This window comes from Neopelma chrysocephalum, unplaced genomic scaffold, assembly GCF_003984885.1.
Source record: "Neopelma chrysocephalum unplaced genomic scaffold, ASM398488v2 Primary Assembly neopelma1_97390, whole genome shotgun sequence".
Classification (NCBI taxonomy): Eukaryota; Metazoa; Chordata; class Aves; order Passeriformes; family Pipridae; genus Neopelma; species Neopelma chrysocephalum.
In genome coordinates this window covers 6,272,291-6,291,619 of record NW_020926031.1, presented here as the reverse complement: position 1 = coordinate 6,291,619, position 19,329 = coordinate 6,272,291, and the positions used below count along the sequence as shown (strand labels likewise).

Below are 19,329 nucleotides of genomic sequence, written 5' to 3'. Positions count from 1 at the left end.
CAATTTCTTCACTCTCTGTACACAGTCCACTTACTGCTACTGTTTGCTCTCTGCCTGCAATGGAATTCACTGTGTCTTACAGCTGATTGCTTTGCCAGCTTCCCATTTGTTATGGAGTCTTCAAGGGGTCACTGCAAGAGCATTACAGTGTTCTGCAGGACCAACTTGTTGCTGATTAACAGACTACTCAGACTTTGCTTCATGGGGTCTTGTCCTGGCTCACTAGCTTCCAAACAAGGAATCACAACATAGGAAGAATGATCCCTTGTTGCAATCACTACAGGATTATAAACCAACCTAGTGACATTTTAAACAGAACCAGAGTCCTAATTTTAGTCTCTGCAGCTTCAAAGGGCAGTAAATCTTCTTACAAACCTAACCTTAATTAGAAGAGACAGACAAATCTTCTTAGTCTAAGCCATCACCATTTCTCTTAATAATAAATTACTGTGATAGCATTTCACTTAACCCTGTGGTACTGGGACTAAGCAATCAATTCACCTTCCCAGAGCTAAAATCTTTGTGGGTTCTCCATGTAGGTAATCCACCAGATTGTACTTAGTGCTGTTTTATTTGAGACTGTGCTGGGGGAAGGACCACTACATTCCCCATTTTAAATAGAAAGTGCTTTAACCAATTTTATTTCTAACTAGCTTGAGTTACTCAATAAGCAACTAAAGTGCAGGTGTTACAACTTCATAGAACCAAAGTGAAATCAGCAGTCCCATCAGAGATGCTTAACTTTTGTAGTGAATGTTTTTTTTCTAAGAGTAGAAGTAATGTCTCATGTCAATACTAAATTTGAATTAAATGAATTCTGCTATCAATGATGTGCAAACTTCTTGCAAAAAGTGTTAGATTGTTTGGCCACGGATATCATAATCTCTTTAAAGCGTAATAAATTATTGCTTTAAAGTAACGTAGAGTTAAGTAATGTGCTATTTTACAAGCAAATTGCCAATTGGTTTTCAAACACACTCAGAATGTCTTGTAGTTTTAGGCTGTATTTTTAAGTTCTGATTTTGAAGACCAACATGATGTGATATTCTACAAAAATGTAACTGTATGAATACTTGGGGAAAAAAATACATCTCATTTCCTCTTATAGCCAGGCTATGCTATGTAAATTATAGAACACTAAAAGTGATGGAAAGATATTGTTATCATTATAGCACTGCCCATATTCATGGTCCCTCAATTTAATAAAAGCTGTGATCCAGAACCAAACAATTCTGACCTTTAAACAAGATACAAGTGATAAGACAAAGCAGACAAATTAGGAGGCAAGAAGGAAACTTTGCAAAAATGGACTTTTTTTGCAGTAGCACTGCATATCAGGAAATGATGCTGGATCTGGTTGAACCTGCATGGAAAAATTAGAGCAGCAGAATGTAATCACCCACTTTGGAGTTTACCCAGGATATAGATAGAGGTTAATGTTTTTGTGACTGGAAAAAGTAGCAAAGGGCTTCCAATGCCAATTTGTGCTTTGAGATCAAAGGTGAATTCTGCTGATTTCTATGGAAGAAGGTAGTGCCATCCAAATTAGCCTAAAATATCCTCCCCATTCTAATCTTTGTAACACATTTTTTCATTATGTGGACTCTCTCAAGTCAAAAGATTTCCCCCTACTCTTCTTGCATAGATATGAAAGGTACATTGAGGTGAGGCTAACCCACCATTTTCCCACCAACATCCACCTATTTATCACATTTCTTTCTAAATTATATTATTCAATTTTGGTACATTTTCATTTTATCATTTGTGCAAATTTTTATCTGTTGAAAGCTAGAGTCAATGAATGAAATTTAATTTATCATAAAAGTTAATGAACTACAGCTTTGCGTCTGAACTTGACACTTAATAATAATCGTGCGTTAGCGATTTCATATGCCAGGATCACTTTATGTGCAATTTGGTTTCATTAGATTTGGCAGTCATATTTAGTAAAAAGTAAAAGAGCAACTTGACTTTTGTCAATCTTCATCTTTACTTTTGCTATTTTGTTTACTGTATAAAGACAACAAAAGAGCTAAAAACTATTACTTTTGCAGGAAAACTGACCTTCCCTTATCAAACACAGTCACGTGCATTAAATATCCTAAAGAGGAATGGATCATCTGGATTCCTAACTAAATGACGGCCCTTTTCATGCATGCTTCTCAGAGGGAATTTACTTCAGAGTTGGTTCAGCTGTAGAATCAGTTTCATGGCATGAAAGTCTTAATCCACTATCTGGATGATGGTGAAAAACACAGGTAAGGGAGATCATAGGACACACCAGGGAACAAGATGATGAGGAAGAAGAAATCACACTTAGGTTTTGAAAATACGGAGTCAAGTTTGTTTCTGGTCTACTTTTAAAGGCATGAAGCGAGAACAGATTTGCCCCATCTGGGCACCCTGAAGAACAACTGGAAATTAAGACTTTGGCAAAAAAGTTTCTGTATGAACACAACAACAACAACAACAACAAAAACAAAGGATTAACCTTGATAGGAACCAAGCATTCTGTGAACTGGAAAGGCTTCTGTCTAATCAGAAATGCCTTTCAATTTTTACTGCCTGGAAGGTGTTCTTGCAGAAGTCTTTCATCTGACTGAACTTTCAGTTCTGCTTCATTACTCCATCTGTATATTGCAAAATACCTATCTGGAAGTGTAACCCACTTTTAATTTGCTAGAAGGTGTAAACAAATGTAGATTTTTTTAAAAAGTTCTGTCTGGGAAGGGTGTATTGCCTATTTATGGTTTGGACATAAATGCCCATCACAGCCCCTCTACTAGAGGTGACTAATTGATTTTGACATGGGCGAGTCAGAGAGAGGCCACTCAAGTAGGTCCTCTCACAGATCTGAGAGGTTGCTAACATCGGCCACTAACCTCACTAAAGAGTTGGAGTGCAGGCTTGTATTGACAGGAAAGTGAGAAGGGGCTTGGAGCGTAATTTCGTCCATTTGCACCACTGTATCCAGAAAAAGTTCTCTACTCATAACACTCCATGGAACTGGTGTAAACCCACTGCACTTGAAAATACATGAAATTGGCTAATACTGATTTTGATTAGTTTAACTGCAGTGACTGAATATCCATCTGTCACTTTCAAGGACAACTTTAGAGACAAGGATTTGTTTCTTCTAGTGTGGCATTGAAGGACACACTGATAAAACTACACACAAGTCTATAAAAAGATGGTCTTTAGCCAGATTTCTCTAGATACAGTATTTTTCTTAGCCTCCTATCCCTTTCAGCTGTTGTACTCCAATTTCTTAGCTATATTAGCGGTCCCTTTTAGGATTCAGGGCTACCTGATAGTAAAAAAGCACCTTCTGTAAATAAATTACCAAACCCAAGGGGACCCAATCCTCCTTCAGTGTAGCCAAAGGACAAACTTCTTGTATCAGTGGCAGCAAGATGCAATGGGGGGAAAAAACTTCCTGGAAGAAGGGAATTAACCAGAGGACCTCAGGTGCTCTTCTGCAAGATGTCAAGCAACCTGCTTTCAAGATTTCTGATCAAACGCCAGGAAATGCGGGAACCTGAAGTGACATTTTTCTAGGGTGTTGGAGGGCCAATAGACTGATTTTAAGGGCTGAAAAGGGGTCCAGAAAGACAGATTAGCAAGACAGACTTGCTAATTCTGAAATATCTTTTAGAGTAAAAAGTAACTAGGAAAATGCGTTTTTAGTCATCATTCTTTTACTTGACCTGAGGTGCTGGACAATGGGTTAATTAACATATCAAGTAATGCAATTTCTGATTGTACCCAGGTGAGGACTTTGACTGAGATAAAATCAGTCTGGCTATCCTATCTCTTGGGTTTCCTCTGTGGTTCCACCCCTCAAAGATTAATAACTTAAAGTAACACATTGCTTTGAAGTGCCTTATGTTTAAGAGTAGCCCAGTGATGAATTTGTATCTTTACATCTTTATGACACAAAAGTTCAGAAACTTCATCAAAAGGGACTGAAAATTCATGGAGAACTAGAAGTAAATTAAAACACAAATATTCTCTCACTGAAGGCAAGACAAATTCTTTTTTAATACCAAGTATTCCAAATACCCTAAGAAAAGTTCTTGCAGTGCATCTCAGGACTGGTTGCATAATAAATCAAATTTGAAATACAAAATTAGGAGGATTAAAAACAGGACCAATATTAACATTTAGATTGAGCTATAGTTTCAAAATCATCAGTGATAATTCCAAAGTAAATTTACAAAATTTATCAACAGTCTGTCCTGAGCCTAGCAGTTCATCGATGTGACACAACAAAGGAAGCACCATTTCTGTAGTCACAAAGGGAGAAGGAATGATGCACCTAGCATCAATCTTACTGCCTTTGACATCTGATTCATGGTGGCAGGAACAGCATTTGGCATGAACCTGAACCAGGGCCAGAATCACCTTTCTGCATTCAGGAGGAGGTATTTCCAGGAAGATATTTAACTGACTTTCTTTATACCCTTAAAAATTATATAGTTATAAAAATGAATGTAGAGACAGTTTTGAAATTTAAAATTATCCTAGTGTGCACAAAGATTAAATATTTGATGTACATAATAATTTCTGAATTGAAATGGGAAAATATGGCTTGCTTTTCATAGAGGCACAAGATTATTCCGTAGTACTTATGTATTAATCTGATTCTGGGTCTGTACAGACAGTTTGGGATCAGTGAAACAATTTGCCCCACTCCAGAGTGTCTACACTAAAATATTCTTAAATAAACAATTTTCACATGAGGATCACAATCTTCTGTTGCTCAAGGCTGAATTTTTTGCTTCTTAAAAACAAATACACAAATGAAAACAACAAACAAACCCTGTAAATTAGAATACTGCATAGAGATTATTAGAGACGTTGGTCTCCAAAATATCTACGACTAGGTAGTTAGGAGACACTGAGGAATCAGTGAAAGTTGTGGCCAAACTGTCAGTGACAACCCTAAATTTCTTTTGGTTTGCATCTGATTCATAACAAGCCTCAAAACTGTAATGTGCAACTGGCTACAGAGGAAAGAAGATGATCACATCAGTCTGTAACTGTGAGATTTGAAGAGAGTCTGACTGTATATATTGTATTGATGATTGTTCTGATTTAAGACTTCAGGTTGTGTTCTGTTTCTGAAGAACAGTACTCTTCCATAAGAAAAATTAAGGTTATAAAAAGTATAGTGTAGAAAGTATTTACTAAGAAATGTCAACTAAATATATTTGGTTTATAGGCACTATTCATCTATAGCATTTAAAATTGAAAACCCCAGTAAATTCTCAAAATATATTAAAATGTTCAAATTGAATTGAGTGAATATTGTTGCTATCACCAAACTAATGACTGTTACTGATAATCTATGGGAAAATAGAGAAAAAATTCTATTGAAAATAAATGTAATATAGTATCTTAATCATAAATGTATGCATATGTTAGAGAAATGTAAAGGGAAAGAATTTGGGGAGAGTAGGTGATCTCACCATGTACTTTAGACTTTCTTAAATGTTACATCAAAGTCTGAGCTTCTTCTGTATATAATGAATGTTGGGCCCAATACAGTAACGCTTTGATATATTTAAATGGTTCTTAATACATGCTATCATTCATGATAACATGGTTTTTATCTGGATACATAAGCATAGTAACTGGATAAAAAGCTGGATATGTTAGTTTGCTCAACTACAAACTACTGTATTTTAATGGTGCTTGTCCATAAAATACAAATAAATTTTAGCTATATGGAAAGTTGCAAGAGAGCACATTTTTTGAAAGTTCAGGTTTAAAATTAATTTAAATCATAATGTGATTTATTCATATATATTCCATTTAAAAATTTTATACTCCAATTCACTGTACACTTGTTATAATTGCGGAGAGAATATACCTTATTCCTCATACCAGAGAGATGAATCTCATTAAGTATGAAATTTAACTCTCTGAAATATGGATTTATAATTGGAATAAACTCTTAAAATGCTGTTAAAAACTTCTGTTTGAGTAAAGTAGACAGGCGGAACCAAATATGTAAACACTGACGAGTCAATAAGGGAGGTGCCTTGTTGCTAAAGAATGACTTTCCTTAGAAAGATTACGTCCCAGAAATTATAGCTGCAATGATACAACCTTCACTGCACAGTATTTTTTTCACTCTCTAATGTAAATTTCTTTATTTTATTTTCTTTCTAGGAACATATACTTTAACCAATCAGAGAATTAACCAGACTATTGTAAAGTATTCAGCACTCAAGGGGGATAAAATTCCATTGCTGCAGAGAGACACATTTCTTTGCTACGAAATCATAAACTTAACATGGGTTGGGCCAGTCTCTAAAAAAAGTCTAATCTTTGAAAGAGAGAGTTGAAATCTGGTTCCTGAATAGTGTGTTTATGTGCCTCTCTGTAGTGACTTTCATGAGCTGAGTGCTAAAAGATGTGCCTTTATTACAAGATCTATGGACATTGTTCCTCAAAGACACAAAACATTATTGATTCCAAAAGAAAATGTAGAAAACCCCAGCATCCTACAGAATCAGACTTACAGGGCCAAATTCTTATTACCTCTCTATTTCAAAGGGAACCCACCTGTGAATTTCAGAGGAGAATATTCCGCTGTCTGCAGCCAGTTTGCAGATATATATTCTTTCAGTAGAAATACATAAAAACATGACACGGGATAACTGCAATGGAAAGTGGTGCTATGCTTGTTCTTGCTAACTTTATGTGCCCTTTCTCCTCTGCCCTTTGATGCCAAATACCAGGGACCTCCTAGAGTATCTGTCTATGACAGAGAGCCACAGCCATTCTTCTTTTTTTTTCTTTTTTCATGCACCTTTCATAAAAGCTCATTCTACATGACAGTAGACCAGACTGGTGGCCTAGAACCGAATCTAATACATCTAATACATAATCCACATACTTGCACTTCAAAGATTGACGCTTCAAAGCCATGCTGTCTGCTGCTGCCGTGCCAGAAATAGTAGAACCCAAGCACCATAGTAGTATTTCTCTTTTATGTTTATTGATTTATGCCCTTTTTAAGGCATTATGTAATTCTCTGCAATGAGGCAGCCTCCTTCCAGATAGAGGAACGGGGAATGAAGGGCCAAATGATATGCTGACGCTGAGGTTAATAGGCAGCACCACAACACAGGTAAAAGAACCTGAGCAGACTTTTACACTTTCTTCTTCATGTACCAAAGAAAAAAGTAGTCCTAAATGAAAGATGAAGAGCTAAGATTTTAGCTTATATTGTCCACTCCTCTCAAAGTCTGTCCATAGCTTCTCAAGCAGCTAATCTTATTGTAGTCAATGTTGCTGTGGTTTGCTTATTGCTAATAAGTTAAAGTTGGTTCTTGAATCCTAAAAGTACCACAGTTATACCTTTGCTTGCAGAAGAGAGGTATTCAAAGCTTTTGATCCTGATTTTGATGCCGACTGGTTCTATTGGCTGACAAAGACTCAGGGTCTTCTTTCACCACATCATTGAGGATGATGCGGTTTCCAATCATTAGTGATACACAATAGATGTAAATAGTAAATTACCATCATTTGTACTCCTCTGGAATCTCAATCTAAAAATCTCTAAATCAGTAATGTTTATGAAGCATATGCCAAAACTTCCATAAAATCAGGCTTTTATTTTAGAAACTGTGAACTGTAATGTAGGGACTTGCCTAAAAACACAGTAGAGAGCTGTAGAGAAGAAATTAGGAAACCAGTTTCTTAACTGAGAGTCTTTAGTCACAGGTTATAAACACTGGTAATCTTTCTGCTGTTTGGAGTTCAGTGCTGTTTCCTAAGTAATAGTACTTAGTACAAATCCATGAATAAATAATATACTTAAACATGTTTTCCAGAATCATGTGAACTGTGCTATGCAAATGAAGATTTATCCCTGCTGTAAGAGCAGTAACAACTTAGCACCTTCTATTCCTTTGCCTTCAAGAGAAAATAAAAATATGCTGAGGTACTCTGATTTTAGTCAGTGCAATTCTGTCATATAAAATGAGATTTAATGTAAAAAATACCCCAGGGTAATTATTAGATACTGCTGTGCAAAGCCAGGAAGATGAGTGATTTAATACTTATTTAATTGATAATGAGATTAAGAGAAATACGTAAGAACCTACCTGTACCAGTTGGACAGATGCCGCATCCAGAATAGTCTGAATTCTTCTATATTTTTGCCCAATAATGATTGTTTACACCATAGTAGTTGTAAATATAACATTAAACATATTCAGGACTTGATTGGACTTTTTTCCTTGTTTTTTTTTCTCTCTCTCTCTTTCTTTCCTTCTGTCTTCTCTCTTTTTTTCCCTTTTTCTTCCTTTCTCTCTTTCTACTGCTTTGTTTGTATCTCGTAACCAAGCACTGTGTGGTCCGGCAAGTGGTTAAGCAAGTAAACAGTGAGGTTCCTTTTCTTGCTTGCAAGCCAAGCCTAGCAGCTCCTGGTTTGAAGTTGAGGGCAACGTCATGTCTGCTAAGGCTGTTTACACTCCTTCCTTCTTTTTTTTCCTTTCCTTTTTTTTTTTTTCCCCCCTCTGGCAGTTCACCCGCCAGGTAATGAGAGTCAGCTTTTAGGAAGTGGCTCAGTGTAAATCTCTGGGTCCGTCGACTTACAAGAACTCAATTGGATTACCTGACGCACACGGGAGCATTAGATCTAAAACCCCACAGACTGATGTCACTTTCAGCCCCCTGCCAATCCAGGGAGCAACTCTACAGAGAAGCAGAGACTGATGGTCTAAGGGCGTGAGTGTGTCTTTTATGAGTGACAAAATCCTTCAGATTCAATAAACAATGCGGATAAGATTTTTGATGGGTCTATCTGGCATGAAAAAAACCTGAAAGAAGGGAATTTGATGTTTTCTTAATATAGCCTAGGCTGAAAAATTTTAGTTAGTTATGGCAGGGTGCAGCTGTGCTCAGATCAGGGCAAAGGGAGTTCGTGGGATGCTGCAGGGCAACTGTGAGCTGGTCATAAGAAAGTGAAGGTAAAAAAACCTTAGCAAAACAGAAGAAAGTTCTACTGGAATTATTCGATAAGCTCTTCACATTAATTGTCCCTCCATTTTTCCAGCTCTGTTTCTCTTGCATTCTATTTTTGTGTCATTTTTATAAGAAGTCCACAAAACTGCATTTGTTTACTCTTTCTCCCTATATTTTGTCTCTGAGCAATGACATTTGCAAATGCATTTTCAGCTACAATCTTTATGGCAATACCTCACAGATGTCTCTAGTGTAGATTTCTCTCTTCATGTCAAAATGAAAACCTTGGATTGTCTCTCATTGCCTAACTTCATGCAATAGGTGAGCAGTTCATTTAAGTTCAATGTGGCCACAAAAAAATAAAAAAACCAAAAGTCCCTTGTTTCCATATTTTTCACTCCTTTTTCCTTTCTTAGTCGCTGTGAATGCTGCCACTGTTATCCCCAGCCCACACCCTGAGTTTCACATTCAGTTTGGTCAACTCTTCCACTGTATCTGGGTCTTGACATGTACTTTTGAAGAAAATATACAAGCTATGGTCTTCTTTATTTATCTTTAAAGAAAATGTGTTCAGGCTTTCATCATCTCAAGTGCTGTAAATCCCTCTCTTTTGACACTGAGAAATTCAATATTGCCTTATCCAAAATGTCGCATAAAATATCCATTTTGCTGAATTGTCACACTGGGCACATCACCCATCCTTTGGTATCCCCTCTCCGGTCCCTTTACTTTATAGCACAAAAATAAAACGATTTCTTTTCTAAGTATGCTCTTGCTCCAGAAGTCATAAATCTCATCTGACGGGCAGTCTGACAGAACTGCAGGCAGGATTAAAACTAGATAGAAAAGTCTCACATCTATGATGTCCCAAACAGACCATTTTGGAATTGGCAAACCAACATCTACTGATAAACCTTACCAACTGTGCAATAAAAATTATTTGTTGACCCTTTTCCTGTGACCACTGGGACTGATAATGTTCTTCAATTTTTGAATTCATGGATCCAAATACCAACAGATCAGCAAAAAAGCTGTTAATGATAAGAAGAAACTGAGCATTGATGCACCTCAGGAAGTGTTCTGCCTGATGGTCTGATACAGTCATACTAGCAGGAGAAAAGCAACACAGAAGTTTGTGGCTGCTCCTTCCCCAGGTAATGAGTGGGGAGGAAATAGGAAGTTATTTATAGTGGTGCATTTGTAGCTACCAGATTAGATTTAAGTAGATGTGTGTATAATGCTGTTTGTGGGGTTAACAGGGGTGTGTTGAATCATTTTGCTAGGAATAATATGTTGTGTGAACACGCTCCTGTTAAATAAGGTAGAAATGTTGTTCTGATTAACTAATCAAAGTTCCTAAATGATTTATGCTTTATTGCTTTAAGAAAAGACTTGATCATTCTTCTCATGAAACATGCAAATGCCAACCTGTGGTAGTTGTTTTGGTGTCAGCAACAGTTCCAGATTTGTGAGATCAAATTCTCATTCATGGTTCCTTTTTTATTCTAAATAGTCATTGAAAACAGCCATTTTAGAAAATTATTCACGACCTACGGGCTTCAACCAGTAGTATTTCAGACTCCTAAACTCAAAATAGACAGTATGAGAGCTTCAGATGAATTAATTCTGTTCACCTATTGAAACCATAGTGTGTACAGATGACATGTATGGAATTGCAGCAGTTTATGTAACTAGATCACTATGAAAGAAGGTTAACAAGATGAAAGACTATTTATCCTAGTGAGGGAACTGCTGGATGGAGGCTTAGGATCCCCCTTATGTTCCTTCCAGCCTTGTGAGAACCAGCAATGGTTAGAATCCAATTATTCTCTGACATTAATGCCTTTTTATCCCACAGAAGCTGAAGTGTGGGAAGCTCTTAAAGTTTACATAAAGGTGAGGATTGCTATTTACTTCTCAGCTGATGGTGGTACAAGCAAGCTGTCAAAACTACAACCACAGCTCAGGCCTGGGGTTTTTGTTAAATGGAGATCTATAGTGCTTCTGTTAAGGTTTAACTGGTTTTAGTTCAGAGTCCTATGCAGTGGATCATAAACTTCTTGAGCTGTCAGAGCTAAATAGAGATCACTTAAGCCTTCAGAAAAATCGGGGAATCTCCCTTTTTGTTTTAAATCTGCTCAAGACATATAATAGGACTTAACCACTTCTTCTGATAGTGAACCTTCACACATCATCCCTATGCCCAGTAGACATACAAATTAAAGTTTTATTTCCATCATGGTTTCTAAGCAGATTGGAATTTGCCCACTATATTTAGCTTAGCAAAGTAATACAGGGATGTGAGTCTATGCTCTTGTTCTGGTCTTTGCTGCCAAGGGTGTTTCACAGCAGTATCTTCATGGGAATAAAAAAAAAAAAAAAAAAAAAAGGAGAAGATGCTAGTATCTGAATAGCCTGTTTTCCTTTAGAAATAATTAATTCCTAAGATAATTAAAAACACCTCTAAACTGAGAGTGGAGGTATTTTGGGGTTTGTTTCTAAGTTTGTGTTTGAAGAGGGCAGGAAGGCAGCAGAACATTTACTGTCACTCATGATAGTAACTGCTTTTCCTTAAGAACAACAGCTGGCAAAGTCTGGCTGAAACCTCTGGGAGTTCCTATATCTTTAGCAAGTTCTATGAATGGATGAGACCAAATTAAAATACTACTTTCGATACAATCTCTGTAATTTACTTTTGCTTCTTACACTGCTTTTGAAATGTGATGTAAGGCAAAAAGCATTACTGGACAAGCAGCTCATGCTTGTGATACCTGATTACAGCTCTGCTGATCCCAGAAGTAATTCCGTGAGAAGCCAGTATTCCTATGAAACATACTCTAATGTATCTATCTAGGATACAAGAAGAGAGGGTGTGAAATTATTACTATTTAATGCCAAATGTTCTCAGATTGTAATGCAGCCGCTCTCTAAAAAAGAACAGTAAGTTCAGGCCATTAATTGGAGGAAAGAAAGATTGAAACTTCTTTAAAGGTTTCTGGAATATCGTGATGGAATTCCATGTATACACTCAATGTATAGTTTCATGACCAGCAGTTACATGTATGCTGATTATAAGGGAAAAAAAAATCATCTCCTTTCTCTCTTGGAATAGAAATTTTATATTTGTTATGCTCTTTGTCACAACAATGAAACCTGTGTACATTCATGTATACTTGTGTATATTAGATTAACATTTTGCTTACAGAGTGAAAATAATTTTTTTCTACAATAGATGAAGTGATCAAAATATATCTTTATTTCAAAATCCTAGAATGAGTGTACATAACTGGTTAGAGGGTACTATTCCGTAAGGCAGAGATGTTTGCAGGCACCAAACTAGCACAAAGAGGTACAGTTTCACCTAAGGGGAAAGGTTGAAAGTATCCTCCTTATTCTGCCTGGTTCACTGAATGCTAAGTACTGTATTGTGCAGTATGGACATAAAACACACTATTAATTATCTTCAAAATGCTTTGATAAAATCATGAACCAATAGGATGAACCAAGGCAAAAGAGATAAAACTAAGTTGTCTGTATTCCTCTACCTGCCATTTAGCTCACTGTCCCCACACTTAGTTGTTTTTCAAAACTACTTTCAGAAGTTAGTAGGTTTTGTATTGGAATCATTATATGGAATTCTAGATTGAACTAGCATTCAGACAGGATGTAAGATAATTGGTGTTGGCCAGTTTAACTTTCTAGCTCTTTTCAGAGATAATGTCTGACACATTATTTGCTATAGGAGAGGTGTTTGCAGTCGAAACTGTGACAAGAATTGGTGCATTCCTGGGAAGTAATTTTTTTAACCAGAAGGACAAGTTTGGGAATGAAGAACACAGAATGCTGGTTGGAGAGATTGTAACTGAAAGTTTGCCTTTAGTATCCCCCAAGTTCAGTGCCAGAGTCATCAATAGTGTTGTTCTTTATAAGGTCACTAAGTTTTGGTAACTTTGGATGGTCTCATGTAGCAGAAATGAACAGGGGATGGTACAGGAGCTTTCCCAACTGTAATCACCTTCTAATGACAAGTGAGAAAAAGATGATGTAAAAGTCCTTTATGGCCTTGTTCTGAATCCTGGAAATGCCTTTTGCACTGGAATTATTCTTAGAAAGGCAAATACTAAGTCTTCATTGATAAGGGTGCAGGAAGGGATATCAGTATGTAATTTAGAAAGACAGGCATGGGGTACAGATATAAATTATGTTTGGCAGATTCCTGAACTAAAACCCACAGCTGGAAAACTGTACACATTTACAATCAATCTTTCCCCACTAAAGAAACCACAACTTGGTTGTGACTGAGGTAGAACACATTGTCACAATCCAACCCAGTGAACCCTCTGTCTAATGTTATCCTCAGTCAGTGCTAAACCCCAAGAACTTTTCTTGAATTTACCTATGAAAAGTTTCCACTGAATAATAGAATAAATAAAGAACACCCTATGATGTGCTAATATCGCTGTATAGAAATATGAAATATGTGATACCATAAACACTGTTTTCTAAATAGTTAAACTACACTTCCCTCCACAAACCATTTCCAGCTGGCTGAGTATGTCTAATGATTGTAGACTTGGCTGCCTAGTTAATCAGTGTACCAATTAATATATATTGGCTGCACATGGAATTATGGGAGCTCAGAAAGAACTTGTCAGGGACAGCAAAGAAGAGGTTAATAGTATTAATGATATTTGAGAGAACACAGTTTCTCGACTACATATTCAGCCATGTCTGAGCTTCAGTATCCCTTAGCCAGGAACACGGCCCCACCCTCACCTTCACATCTATAACCTGTCGCATGGTGCCCCACGGTGGCTGCTTGCCTTCTGTAATATGTGCTCAAGCCAGGACGTGCTCCATTCATTTTGGTTACTACTAAAAAAAATATTTACCCCAGTTCATCACTGTTTGCTAATAGTCAGAATTCAAGTGTGTAACAACATTTTGCAACTACTGACTGTTTCTAGTTCTGTTCGAAGAGGGAGTACAGGTCCCTCTAGCTGGTTACTTGGAGTTGATTTCATACTGTTTTTCAAGACATAATTAAATAAAAATTATAATTGTTACAATGTTTCTTTTATTAGATTATTTTTATTTTTTTCATTATTAAAATGAAACATTTTTACATCACCTGTATTTATCAACAATTAGTATGTGTGATTTTTCTTTGTATGTCTTTTTAGGTTGTAATATGTATATGAGTTTAGGGTTTGGTTGTAATTATTTTCTAGCAAATTTCCATTTCACTTTCTTATGTGAAATGCAGCTTCTTTGCCACAACCAATGGTAAACAAAAATGTTTCAGAAAAGATATTATTACCAAACTTCTTTCACATAAACATTAGCATTACTTCTGTAATTTTGTAAAACGTTTCACAGTCTGGATTTTCTTTCCATGTATATCTATCCCCCTTAACAAACAATATCCTGTTTTCACTTGTTTTCATAAGGTGAAAACATTCATGAATGTTGATCCTGGCTGTGACATTTCAAGCCTCAGCTTGGAAAAACTGGCCCCTGAGTACCCACAATTCCTATTGATGTCTTCTTAATGAAGTAATTAGTGAAGTGAGGAGAGGGTTTGTTAATTGGCTTAATTTCCAGAAGGTGGTTTCCAGTGCTGCAAGGTACCCCGGTCGCTATATAATGATAATATCTATAAATGACTAAAATAAATAATGATAGAATTACAGTGGCTGCATATATGCAGAGGTGGCTCAGCCTGAGAAGTCACATGAAATTCCGATGTTGGAATGAAAGTCGGTTTCATTGGGGGCCCAAAAAAATGCCTTTACATGGGGAATAAACAAGAGGAGTTAGAGACATGCCTACAAGGCTGTGATCCTCTTGGCACCATAGAGATCTGGTGGGATGGAATTCCTTTATGCTGCTCTTCAGATGCTCTCTGGCTGACCTGTGATCCCTCTACAGGCACTGGCATCAAACTGGTAGGAGAGGGATGGATTGAGGTTCCACTCTCCAGCAACTTTAGTTTACGGCCCTCTTCAACCCCTTGTTAAGCCATGACTGAAGTTGCTCTTCCCCTTCTCTGACAGGTGACTCCCACCAGCCCCCAGCAGACCAGGTATCTCAAAGTGAGTGTCATGGTCAAAGAAGCAGAACCTCTGGCTGTGGCACCAGTTCTGTAACCATATGATTTGCCAGATTCAACTGGCCCTTTCAAACACCTCCCCTTTGACCAGGAGGACTGATGAAAAAACTGCTTGCGCTCCAGAATCACTTAATGCCGATCTCAGGGCTCTGTGATAGTTCTTGGTACTCCTCAGACTGATCCTAGCTGTATCACAGGTGCCCAGATGAGCAAACAGCAGCAGACAATAGCCAGTGGACTGTACAAGGCCTGGCAGTCTCCCAGTGACACCCTTGGTGAGCAGCTCACCTCTCTACAGAGCACATCAAACGAGTGCCTCTGTACCTCGCAAAGAGAGTCATCTACCGCTGTCACCCAGCACCTTTTCTTCGGAGCACAGGTTGTTATTCGGGGAGCAGATGGGGCTGCCTTACTCAGCTCCAGCATCTCTTCTGATGTGACAGGTCTTTTCTCTTCAGTCTGCAGAGCAGTGAAGCGGTTCTGCAAGGGCACATGCCTAGAATATCTTGATTCTATTTTCAGTTTGTCTAAAAATGACTGTAGGCATAATCAGATATTTACTTGAAAAACAACTATTGTGGTTTAAGCAGTTACCAGCTTGTGTCTGTTCACTACAGTCCCACTCCGCTGACTTACTATGTGTATTATGCTAATCCATTTTGGTGCTAAAATAAATCAGTATTCTTTACTATGGCTGTTTCGTGGACAAAAATGACTGCTCCTTCTATCTTTTGGCCTGTTGTTTTATGCTATAGAATCTAATTTTTGACATTTTGATTTTTGTACATCAAAATTCGGGTCAGACATTCAGATCCATTGCCTTGACTCCAAAGATTTCAGCCTGAATTGTTTGCTTTGCAGTTTATAAACATCAATATACTTAAACTTTGTTCACTGCCAAGAGTGTGGTAATTGATGAAAATAATGAAAATATTAATATTAAAATATTAAATATTAAAAAATTACAAACCTACATTTTTATGTAATGTCATGATTGCTGAATCCAAACATTTTAATGTGATTTCATAAACATACTTGTATATCAGTGCATGGGACTGAAAAAGCTTGCAGTATTTTGACATAATTCAGATTTTACTGGCACTTTTAAAATCCAAACATTTATTAAACACTCAACAACTGCTTATTTTAAAGCAGCAGTCCAAATCCAAGACTATTGCTACATGAACACTGAAACTGAGGAGATTACAAATTACGTGTAGGCAGAGGAGGATTTTCCTGCTCCGAACTGTTCATTAACTTAATTTTGGAGTTTCTATTACTAAATAAACCTGCTTATCACATTCTTCCTATATATAAAATGTCATGTTTATTTTGGAAAAAAAGATTCAAGTTCTGAGGTTGGTGAGTCCCATTATTTTGCAAAGAAGACACTTATCAGTTTTCAGATTTTCTCACTGGGCACTGTGAGAAAATGCACCTTTATTGTCAAACCTATCACCCAAAATCCTGTCAAGTTTATGTCGTTCTTTGGCCTCAGCAGGGCCACATCTGAGAGTCCTTGCTGCAAAGACCTTGGCCCCTGCAGGTAGCCAAACTTCCTTCTATAGTCTTCTCTCTTTATATTGTTCTGCAAAACTTTTTTCCCCCTTTTGCAACTGATCCTCTATGAACAAATACGAATCTTCTGTCTGGTTGCCTGTATGTTCTGTCATAATGGATCCATACTCCTGCTCCCTACTGTATCCTTCTAATCTCTCAAGAGGTCCAGAGCAAAATGCTGGCTCTGTTGAAGCCTGTTGCAAAATACCTGTTTACTTTCATAGGTATCAGGACTTTAGTGTTGTATTTTCTTGGATATCATTCAGGACAGTCCAGAAAAGAGTTTTCATCCAGACGTATGCCATACAGGAGTGTAACCACAATGCTTGTAAGAAAATACTTCTGCAAAACAGTTTCAAAAATAATACTAGAGTGATGCTCAATGACATTCTCAAAGTTTCCCTTTCTTATACAGGGACTTGTTTTTGAAAAATGTATTATACACCCAATCTAAGAAACTTTTGTCTTTACTCAAAGAGGTAGTATTTCAATGTCTTGTAAATTTTGCATAACGTACAGGAACTTTACAGCCAATCTATCATATTATCTTTATTTTTAAAACCATTATACTGATAAGTGACAAATTTACAATATGAAATATTTCCTTTCACATTTTTCCTTCATAAAATCTTTACATATTTTTAAAAAGTCACAGAAATATATCTCTGTCTAAAAGCGTCAACTTTGTCAACTATAAAATCTAATGAAAATTTTATTATGTCCTAAAAAAAAAGAAATGCAACAAATCTGGATCCTAAGCAAGACACTATTTTATACTTCAAAGGAACTGTTGTCCTTTTTCACTTGCGAATCTCAATGCAGTCTTACTTCAGACTGAACGATCAGGAACAATGACTCTCAAGAACACTGGGAGTACCATCAGTCCTGTAAGGCCATGGGACTTGCTGCAAATAACTGAACTGGCCAAACATGATGTCACTCTGCCTGCTTCTTGCTGTGCAGAGAAGACCAGAGATTAACACCGGAGGTCTGTTTGCCAATGGAAATAAACATCTGAAGGTGCCATGACCTGCATCAGCCAAAACCAGCAGGCTGGTTTAATCTGCTGGCCAAGATGAATGTGACCTACCCAGATTAAATTTTGCCTGCAGCGTATTTTGAGGATTCATATTGCCCCTTCTGCCAGCTGAGCTTTGCCTATAGCACATGTAAACATGGAAGGGAATGCAATGTCTGGGTCTGCTCTAACATATTGCAACAAGAAAAAGCCTTGAAGCTAAAAACCGGCTAATTCTGTTTGGGGTCTATCCCACGGAAATGATCAGAGGTGATGTGGGAAATGTGTGTTAAAGCCCAGAGGCATCTAAGGAGGACTGGTGGTGGAGTCTGAACAATAGTGTTTGGTTTTGGGGCTTTTTTTGTATAGATATAAAGGAGGTGTTATATATATGTCCTTGGGATCTGTAAAAAACCACTCTAACATATGGAATGAAAGTGGGCTTGCTTAAATTAAGTGAGAATTTTAAGGGTAGTGTGCAGAGATCTCACTAAAATAGGCATATGAGTATGTATATGGACAGTTTATGGAGGTGAAGCTTTTAACACCAAGATAGCAGACAAAACTGGAATATTCTGAAGCACTACCTTTACTATGTAGAAGTCCATGCTTATTAAAGAGGGATAAAAGCTGTTATCAACAACAATCTTGGTAGAATCTTTGGCATCTTCAAAAATGTGACACAGGACACATTTGACAATGAAGTAAATCTGATATGTCCATTTTCACAGTACCCTCTGCCTAACTGGTAGATTTTATATAGTTTTAAAATACTGCTCATAAGGCCTTTTTCTGTACTATGTAGTAAAAATACACAAAGGCTTGCTTCAGGGTGCTGAGTGGCCTCCTTTTGTGTGTAAGGGGGGACATTCCTGGGGGGGGGAAATAACAAAAAAAACAACAACAAAAAAATCAACCAGCCAACCAACCAACAAAAAAAAAAACAAACCTCCCAAAAAAATAACCAAAAAACCAAACCCAACAAACAAAAAACCCAACAAAACAAAAAAAACCCCCACAAACAAACAAACAAACAAAAAAACCCACAAAAAATCCAAACAACCAACCCAAAACACCAAAACCAATTATATGCCAAGGAAAATACTGGAAATCCAAGGAGAGACTACTCATGTCAGGTGCCAGGAGCCAAAGGCAATGGTAATGAAAAACGCAAAATCCCACAAAGAGGTACTTGAGATTTAGAGGAAAAACACTACCAGCGGAGATACAGAACAATAAAACGTTACACCACTCCAGACGCCCAATAATGAGATAAAGCGCTGCCATGCCAGGCCTGCCGCGGGAAGCCTGGAGCTGCCAGGGCCGTGAAGGACGTCTTGGAGCAGCAGCAGCCCCGATGCCAGAGTATGAGGGCTGGGTGCCAGCGCCCTGGCGGAGAGCGCGAGGGCAAAGGCCTGGAAACATGCAAACATTTTACGAAAGCCCCAGCAGGAAGAGAGGCCAGGGCACCGGGCGTCATTCGGGAAAAGGGCTGCCCCCAGAGAAGGGCTGCGCCATGCCCGGGCCCGGGGCAGCAGCAGCACCGAAGAGCCTCGGCGGGGCCCGGGCGGGGCCGGGCTCGGGGGCCGGGCGGGGCCGGGCGCGGGGCAGCGCCGGGCGGGGCGAGCGCAGGGGGCGGTGCAGCCGCAGCCGCAGC

The 19,329-nt window shown here is 37.9% G+C and overlaps 2 protein-coding genes across 2 annotated transcripts in view; one reads left to right on the top strand and one right to left on the bottom strand.

Moving 5' to 3' along the window:
• The window catches only part of FRMPD2 (FERM and PDZ domain containing 2), a 74,323-nt gene extending 66,071 nt beyond the window's left edge, over positions 1-8,252 (bottom strand). The window contains exon 1 of the mRNA XM_027672262.1: positions 8,121-8,252. The gene's annotated coding sequence lies outside the window, so the exon portion shown is untranslated. The remainder of the gene's footprint in view (positions 1-8,120) is intronic.
• MAPK8 (mitogen-activated protein kinase 8) overlaps positions 1-19,329 on the top strand; it is a 137,691-nt gene that overhangs the window by 73,839 nt on the left and 44,523 nt on the right. The gene's annotated exons all lie outside the window — the stretch shown is intronic.